Genomic DNA, 8,416 nt, shown 5'->3' with positions numbered 1-8,416 from the left:
GTAAAAGGGAGGATAAAGTATGTCACTAAAATCATAAACTATTTGAAAATAAATATTGCATCATGCTTCTATTTAATACAGGATGAAATTATACATTTAACTCAATTTGACTTAGATGTAGGTCTGAGAAAATGTGAAAATTGTCGCCTCAGCTTGGAAATGATGGAAGGACGACACACACACACACACACACACACACACACACACACACACACACACACACACACACTAACCCCATACATAGTGAGCTCTCACACTCCTTAACACATTTCTCCAGCTGTCAAATACCAACACTTTGGTGCAGCTGTTGACCCCTGGGAGGACGTGGGTCGATAGTCACACCAACTCCGACACCCAGTGGTGCACACACACACACACACACACACACACACACACACACACACACACACACACACACACACACACACACACACAGGAATAAGGAGACCTGGGAACTTTTCTTTAACTTGAGATGTAGGCCTGAGGGTGACATAATTATAAGACGGTAAATATATAAAGAAACAGTGGGGTTGAGGGTAATGAGCTGTTTCTGTGTGTTGACTTCACGGCTGCATTGTGACTCATGATACTCTAAAAGAAGTGCAAACACAACCCAAGTTTGATTGTGTTACCTTGAGTTGAAAGCCTGAACATTCGCGTTAAACATTTACCAGAATTAAATAGTTTCCCAGACAGGATTGATGGGACATTTTGGAAGTGGTTGAGAATCATGGTGTGCAGCAGTAACAGTAAACAGGGGAGGGGGGATGGAGATGATGCCTCATTCGTCAGGTTAACAGACACTTTTTGTTCTCTTCCTTTATCTGCAGACTTCAACCTTGAACTTCTTATTCCTTTGTTTACATGCAACATTAGTAATCTCAATCCTCTGCTGCTGCGTGTATTGAGGATAAGAGTATAGACTCAAGAGCAGGTCCAGACAGTGTGTCTTTCAGTATGTTAACAGAGACAGGAAGTGGAGGTGCCTGGCCCAAGAATGTCTCTGCTCTCAGGTCCCACCCACAGGAAATGCCTGTCCGGCCTGTCGGAGTCTGCACTGACGGGAAAAAAAGATGTCTCCTTTTAGCCGAGCTCGATGTCTGACGTGCCGAGAAAAGGATGGAGGGAGTTTGAATAATGAGGCGGCCGCTCCTGGTACTTGTATCCTCTGTATAGTTTAGATAAGCAGATGTCTGATGGTTTTCAGGGGTGCTCTGCTGATCTGCTCGGGTCAGGGGTTGCTAACCCAAGGAAGCAGAAGACTAAACATTGAAACACACACATTCCTGCACTCTTAAATTAATCATTTGCTGGAGGAGGCATGCAGAGGAATAAACGCCAGTGGGAATATAAAATGCCCTTCCATCCTGTAATTATTTAAAGATGTGTGGTATTAGCTGGTTCTGGTGTAACGTGCGTGTGCCCCGTGTTTTGTGAGCGCTCGTCCAGCCGTTTCTTCTCCTCTTTCTCTGTCATTACATTATGCTGTGAATATTTTCCACTGCAGCCTGAAGCCACTGATGTAATTATAAAACTTCGTAAATACTTCCAGATACCTTCGGTTGGACCAGTTCAGTGACTTTCCAAACTCGTATGTAAAAGGTTTGTGAACTGCTAACTGATGATCTCTCATTCGATTCAGTTTCCACCAGACTGCTGCGAGAAATGGACACAAGCCTTCAATATATAGATTATATAAAACTAGAATGGCACTCAAGCTGCACCATATTGCTCAAACTCAACATATGCCAGATTTTGTTCTGTTCCCACCAAAATCCACCAAAATCCACCAACTATTCCCTGAGAAATTGTTAAAAATGTCAAACACGCCGTATCTTACAATGTTAACGGAAGTGAAAAGAATCTCAGATCTGCCCCCTTGGTGAGGGAATGACTAAAAATAAGATGTTCATGTGTTTGCCCTCACTAACAGGTACAAGAATGGCACCGGTGTACATGCATGCATCAAAGTTTGAACTAGAATGCACATATTGGAGTTCAAACCCCCACCAAGGTCCAACAGTCCACTTATGAAACCACATTTATATTCGCTAGATCCAGATTTTTATCTGGATTTTTTTATCTGGATCTGCACCAAATTGCACAGATTCCTAAATATCAGTCTCCTAAATCGTCCTAGAGAAACAGCCTATTGCACAATGTTAAAACCAGTGAAAATAACAATCTTGGCTCCACCCCCTGATCTGAACTAAAATGTAATGGGGTTCTCGCCCGGCCCATACCACATCCTTTGGTGGAAATCAGTCCAGTATTTTTGTGTAATCCTGCTAAATAATAGACAGACGGACAAACAAATGCTCAACTTTTTGATTTGCGTGCTTTCTACTTCCTCAATCCCCCTGTTTCCTCCTCGTTGAGCTGAGGCACGTTCATCTGAGCCGCTCAGTAAAACCACGCTCTTCTTGAACAGCTCCACTGGGGCCTCTGCAGGGGTTTGGTCATAAGCACTCGAGACCACTCAACGGGAGGTCGACGTGTTCGCTCCCAGACTCTTGCTCTCAGATTCTAACTGGTAATTGTCAGGTCATAAACCCACCTCGCTTGACCTTTAGGTGGCTGCTAATAAAAATACAACAGCTTTTTCTGGAGGAATATATATATATATGCACCAGCTGTGCTTTCATAAGTCACCTTATTTATATTAGACATATGCTGCAGCAAAACAGCTTGTGTCATTTAGACACAAGAGAGAATAGAACGTTGTCTACAGGAAATGCTTTTGATTAAAATATATAGTGTGAATATAAACCAAATATCAACATTTATGAAAAAAGAATGATGGATTATAATGTTTGAAAAATCACACGATGTGTTTTATTGCACTTGAGTGTCTCGGCAGACTGTGGTTGGAGTGAGGCATGTCCTGTAATACAGAATAGAATAGACCAGATTTTTATTGTACACCTAAGGGGAAAATTGTCTTTGGCTCACCAATAAAAAGGCAACAACATGAGGAAATCATAGAAACAACCTAGTAAGGATCAAATATAGGGAGGATGAGCACCTCACCAATTTGAAATCCTTTTTGTGTGTTTTTCCCCCCGCTTAATTTAAAAATGTGAAAATATATGTTTTTTATTGCTTATATTTTTAATCAAAATCTGAATTTCTCTCAGTAGAGCATATACTGTAGCTACCTCCGCCAACATGAAACCACATTTAAATGTACTAGATCTTGATTTCTATTTGGATCTGCACCAAATTGCAAACACTCATGAATATCAGCCCCCTAAACATCACTGATTCTTATCATCATGATCCATTAATTATTCTCTGAGCAATCAAAGAAAGTACTGAATCTTGCAACGTTAAAGAAAGTTAAAAAAAACACTCCTGAATACGATCCCTGATCCAGATTCACACCAAAATAGAGTGTGTTAACATGATTAACATATCAGTGTGTTGAGACAGAGGAAAATTCCTGTTGAGGAAAGCTGCACGTAGAAAAAGAGGGTGAGAACGTAAGAAAGAGAAAGAGAAAGAGAAGAGAAAGTAAGAGAGAAAGGAGTGAAAGAGAAAGGGCTGCATGCGTGGCTCCTCTGTCCCAGCTTGCCATGAGTCGCAGGCCCAGCCAAACTTTATCCATCCCTGTACCCACAGTCTGACTGCTCCATCTGCCACACACACACACACACACACACACACACACACACACACACACACACACACACACACACACACACACACACACACACACATGCTCCTGCAGGCCTCCAAAAGTCACACACAGACATGAACCAAAGTGTTCAGAAGAAACAAGAGCTGAAGGGCAGGGTAGCGTCCACTCTGCTTCCTCAGCAAATCCTTTACTTATGCACCTCAGCGGCAGCACAGGCGTCGTAAATTACCTTTGAGATATGTCATTTGATTTCGCACTGTGAAAGAAAAAGACTTGGAGACTGCGTGGTCAGTAAAAGTGTTGTATGGAGTGAGTGGACGTGGCTATTAACAGAAAGGCTGCAGAGGAAGGTTCAAGAGCAGCGGGCACTGTCAAAACGCTGGACACGACAAACAGTTTGGAGAAGAAACTCGCTCCTCGCCTCCTCACAGATGTAGTATAACATCACTCTCTATATAAGGAGAACCACTGTGGCTCTCTCTCTCTCTCTCTCTCTCTCTCTCTCTCTCTCTCTCTCTCTCATTCCTTCCATTTGTCCTTCTCCTCTCCTCTCCTCTCTCCCCCTCCTTCGATCCCTCTCCCACCCCGCTGGCTCGGGGTGAGGAATGCTACCCAGTGGTGGCTGGGCACCGGGCCACGAGGAGACAGGCAATCACAGCAGCCAAAGCGAGGGAAAGAGATGAGAAAGAGAGAGAGAGAGAGAGAGAGGCTGGAAAAGAAAAGGAATGAAAGAAAAGCATTGAATAAAAGAATATCATAAACCAACACGGCTGAGGTCATTCTGTTTCTGCATGCTGTTCCTTTTCTCAGAGCAAAAAGAAGCAAGGAAAACCTGACTGTTCGTGAAAAAACCCAGAAAGACAAATTAAAGGAAAAATCCACTTAAATCCTTTTTTAAAAAGCAGATCCTGGTGAAAAATAGAGACGTATTGGCAGCAGCTACAGTGGAAATAGAAATGTGTCAGCAAACTTAAAAAAAAAACTGCAAAGCTCATTTTTCAGATTCTTACGTCCCCACAGAATCAAAGAGAGGAGTCACAGAGCCAGATTTCTCCTCTGGTAGTTTAACCATAAAGTAATACAGTCTGGTGGAGTGCAAACTCAGCGACCTCTGCAGAGGCCTCTTTGTAATTTGCTCAGAGCAGCAGGACACCATGGCATTGTTCTCTATCCACCATCACGTCTCTGGGCTTTAAAACCATCACTCTCTCCACCTCTCTACGGTACATGTGCACTGCTGTGAGATGTGAGAACCCCCTACTCCAGGTGCTATAAAAGTCAGCCAGGTAAATGTAGGCGATCCATAACTATTTGAGTCTTTTATTGTTGAAAAAAAGACTTTTATGTGTACTGTTGCAGTTGCCCCATAAGATTACATTGTAGCCATTGCCGCTGTGTAGCATGCTGACGATGAGGGTGATCTACTGGACAGATTCCAAAAGGTTTTTAAGTACCATTCATTTACACACCCACTTATAAACAAAGGGCCCAGGTTGAAAAATATCAGAATTCCCCTTTAAGTAAAAGTACAAATAAACAACTAGAATGGCACTCATAGAGTACATACCTCTGCTAAGGCCCAACAGTCCCCTTATGTAACCATATTCAAATTCACTACATTCATATTTTTATTTCCAAATTAAACACACCCAGTCCCCTAAACATGATTTTCTTTCATCAAGATTCATGAATTATTCTCTGAGAAATGAACGAAAATGTGGATACGCCCGAGCTCACAATGTTGAATGTCTTTTGTGCGTAATTCCCCACCCTTCCACTGAATTTCATGGAAATTGGTTGAGTAGTTTTTGTGTCGTCCTGCTAACGAACAAACCCAGACCAAAAACATAACCATTGCATTGTGATAATGTAGTGGAGTAGAAAGTACAGTAATTTGCTGATATGAGTGGTGGAGAAAAGGGGAAAAGTGCCCCAAAAAAAACCTTCTGAAATAAAGTGCAGAAAGTAAAGTACAAATACTTGAAACGTGCATTTGGTAGTACAGTTATGAAGTATATATACTTTGTTTCATGCACAACTGGACATAAAGCTGCCACGGTGAATATTTTTTGTATTTCATATGAATAATTACTCTGCAGTTCACAGTTTGAAAGTGTGAAAACACAAGAATGCCATCTGAATTCACTTCAAGCAATAACACACTTTCTCACACACCTCAGACATGCCTCTTATCTGAGGCGTGAACAAAAAGCCAGGTCATGCTCACCAAACAGATGCGGAACATGCTCTTAGAGTGCTAGACACAGTTTTTGTCAACAAGTGGACTCTGAGCTGAAGCACTGTGCGTGTATGTGTGTGTGTGTGTCGGGCGGCGGCCTCACACTGTGACTCCACTCACCTAAAACTGTAATTAGTTCTCAATACGTTTGGCTCAGTGGTATCTAAATAACAGTTTTTTAACAGGAGCAGTAAACTTCGCGGTGTGAAAACAGCAGTATGTGTGTCTCAGTGCTCTTGTACAGCTGTCTTTGTGAGGACCAGTTTGAGCCTACAACCTACGGAGTGAGGACATTTTGGCCGATGCTCCCTTTCTGACCCCCCTTTAATGGACTGTTTCGGGGTTAAGACTTGATGTCAGGTTTTAGTTGTGATGGTTAAGGTTCGGGTAAGAGGTGAGGGAATGCATTATGCCAATGAGTGTCCTCACTAAGATATAAGTACAAACATGTGTGTGTGTGTGTGTGTGTGTGTGTGAAGCCAGCACACACAGGGTCAGTCTTCCAGGTCAATCATCCATACACAAAGAGCACGAAGGTCGGACATTGACATTCCTCTGATCACAAAAAACACACACACACACACACACTCCTGCCCTGACCACTCTTCTATCAGGGCCTTGGACATCACGGACTGGTGGATTAACTAAGTAAACACACGGTACAGTTTATATAAGCGTCTATGTTATCACACCTTCAGATTCACATGCTTTGACGAAAGAATCCATACCACACACACACACACACACACACACACACACACACACACACACACACACACACACACACACACATGCACACATACATGGACACAGCTCGGAAAACAGCACTGCCCTGCCACATACCTTAAGGTCTGTAAATAGCCCTCCCTTCCTCTACATCTTTCCGTTGCTTTGACTATTTTGACAGCCTGTGTGAGTCCATACATCACCTGGCCTCAAAGCCCTGTAGCCCTCCTCGCTGACCCGAGAGGTGACGAGGTCGAGGTCACGGGCCGAGACACAGACGTGTTGGTCAGGGAGGCATGGCGGAGAACTCTGAATGTCTGTGTGGGGGCACATGTTGAGGTGGAGGATGGTTAAGAAAATGTAAAAATTGCAGCAGTGTGCGGAAGATCGAGACCAACTTATCCACCAAATTACATCCAGTAAAGATCAATATGTTTTTTAAAGCTTTTTAAAAATGTATCTGGCCTGTAAAGACGTTAGTAATTATTGTATATGTTTTGTTGCTAACTGTTGCCCAAAAGAAAAAATTAACACCACCTTGACCTGTCATGACCTTTAACTGCATCACGCTGCCGCAGTGATAGAGAAGTGTAGATCCCAGCTGTCAGAGAAATCTGCCTTGTCACAATTGAGGTTTTTACATGACATTACATTACATTTCATTTAGCAGACGCTTTCATCCAAACGACTTACAATAAGTGCATTCAACCATGAGGGTACAAACCCAGAACAACAAGAAGCAAGTAAGTACAATTTGCTTTAAAAAAGCCAAACTACGAGTGCTACATGTAAGTGCCTTATAAGTGCAACTAAACTTTTTTATTTTTAATTTTTAACCAATGTGTAGTTGGAAGAGATGTGTCTTTAGTCTGCGGTCAAAGATGTGTCGACTTTCTGCTGCCCTGATGTCAATGGGGAGCTCGTTCCACCATTTAGGAGCCAGGACAGCAAACAGTCGTGATTTTGTTCAGTGTTTAGCTCGCAGTGAGGGAGCAGTGAGCCGATTGGCAGATGCAGAGTGCTGTGGATGGGCTGGGGTGTAAGGTTTGACCATGTCCTGGATGTAGACTGGACCCGATCTGTTCGCAGCATGGTACGCAAGTACTAACATCTTGAAAGGGAGCGGAGGAGTGGAGTAGTGTGAGTGAACTTAGGTAGGTAAAAGACCAGTCGAGCTGCTGCATTCTGGATGAGCTGCAGAGGTCGGATGGCACCAGCAGGTAGACCTGCCAGGAGGAAGTTACACTACTCTAGGCGTGAGATGACCAGAGCCTGGACCAGAACCTGCGCCGACTTCTGAGTGAGAAGGGGAATGTATTCTCCTGATGTTGTGCTGCATGTATCTACACAAGGTTTAAAAAGCCTTATCAGTTACAATGGGCTGTGTGTTTGTAAGTGTTGTACCTGTCCTGGTCAGAATGTGTGTCAGTGTCAATGCACTAAATGTGAGTAGAGGTACCTGTGTAACTGCGAATGTGTCTTTCTTTTATTAACTGTATCGTGGTATGAAGAACAGATGTTTTAAGAATGAATGGAGAGTGAAAATCCATGTTTAAGGTGAAGACTTAGACTGGGTTCAGTGTGAGGATTAAAGTTTAGGGTTACTTAAAGGTAAGATCAGTGGAGATTAAAATGTGCACTAACTAGAAACATAAACGGCTCAGTTACAGGCCTGACAGCTACTTTTTTGAAGATTTTCTTGAATTCATTGCACCAAACTCTCAGTTTTAAGGAAAATAAATGAGGGAAAATCGAAGCCCTGCAATGTGCGAGTCATGTATTCGTCTTTGTATGAGGTTGAAATATGTGTA

The sequence above is a fragment of the Hippoglossus stenolepis genome, chromosome 21 (assembly GCF_022539355.2).
Source record: "Hippoglossus stenolepis isolate QCI-W04-F060 chromosome 21, HSTE1.2, whole genome shotgun sequence".
Classification (NCBI taxonomy): domain Eukaryota; kingdom Metazoa; phylum Chordata; class Actinopteri; order Pleuronectiformes; family Pleuronectidae; genus Hippoglossus; species Hippoglossus stenolepis.
This window is presented reverse-complemented; position numbering follows the sequence as displayed.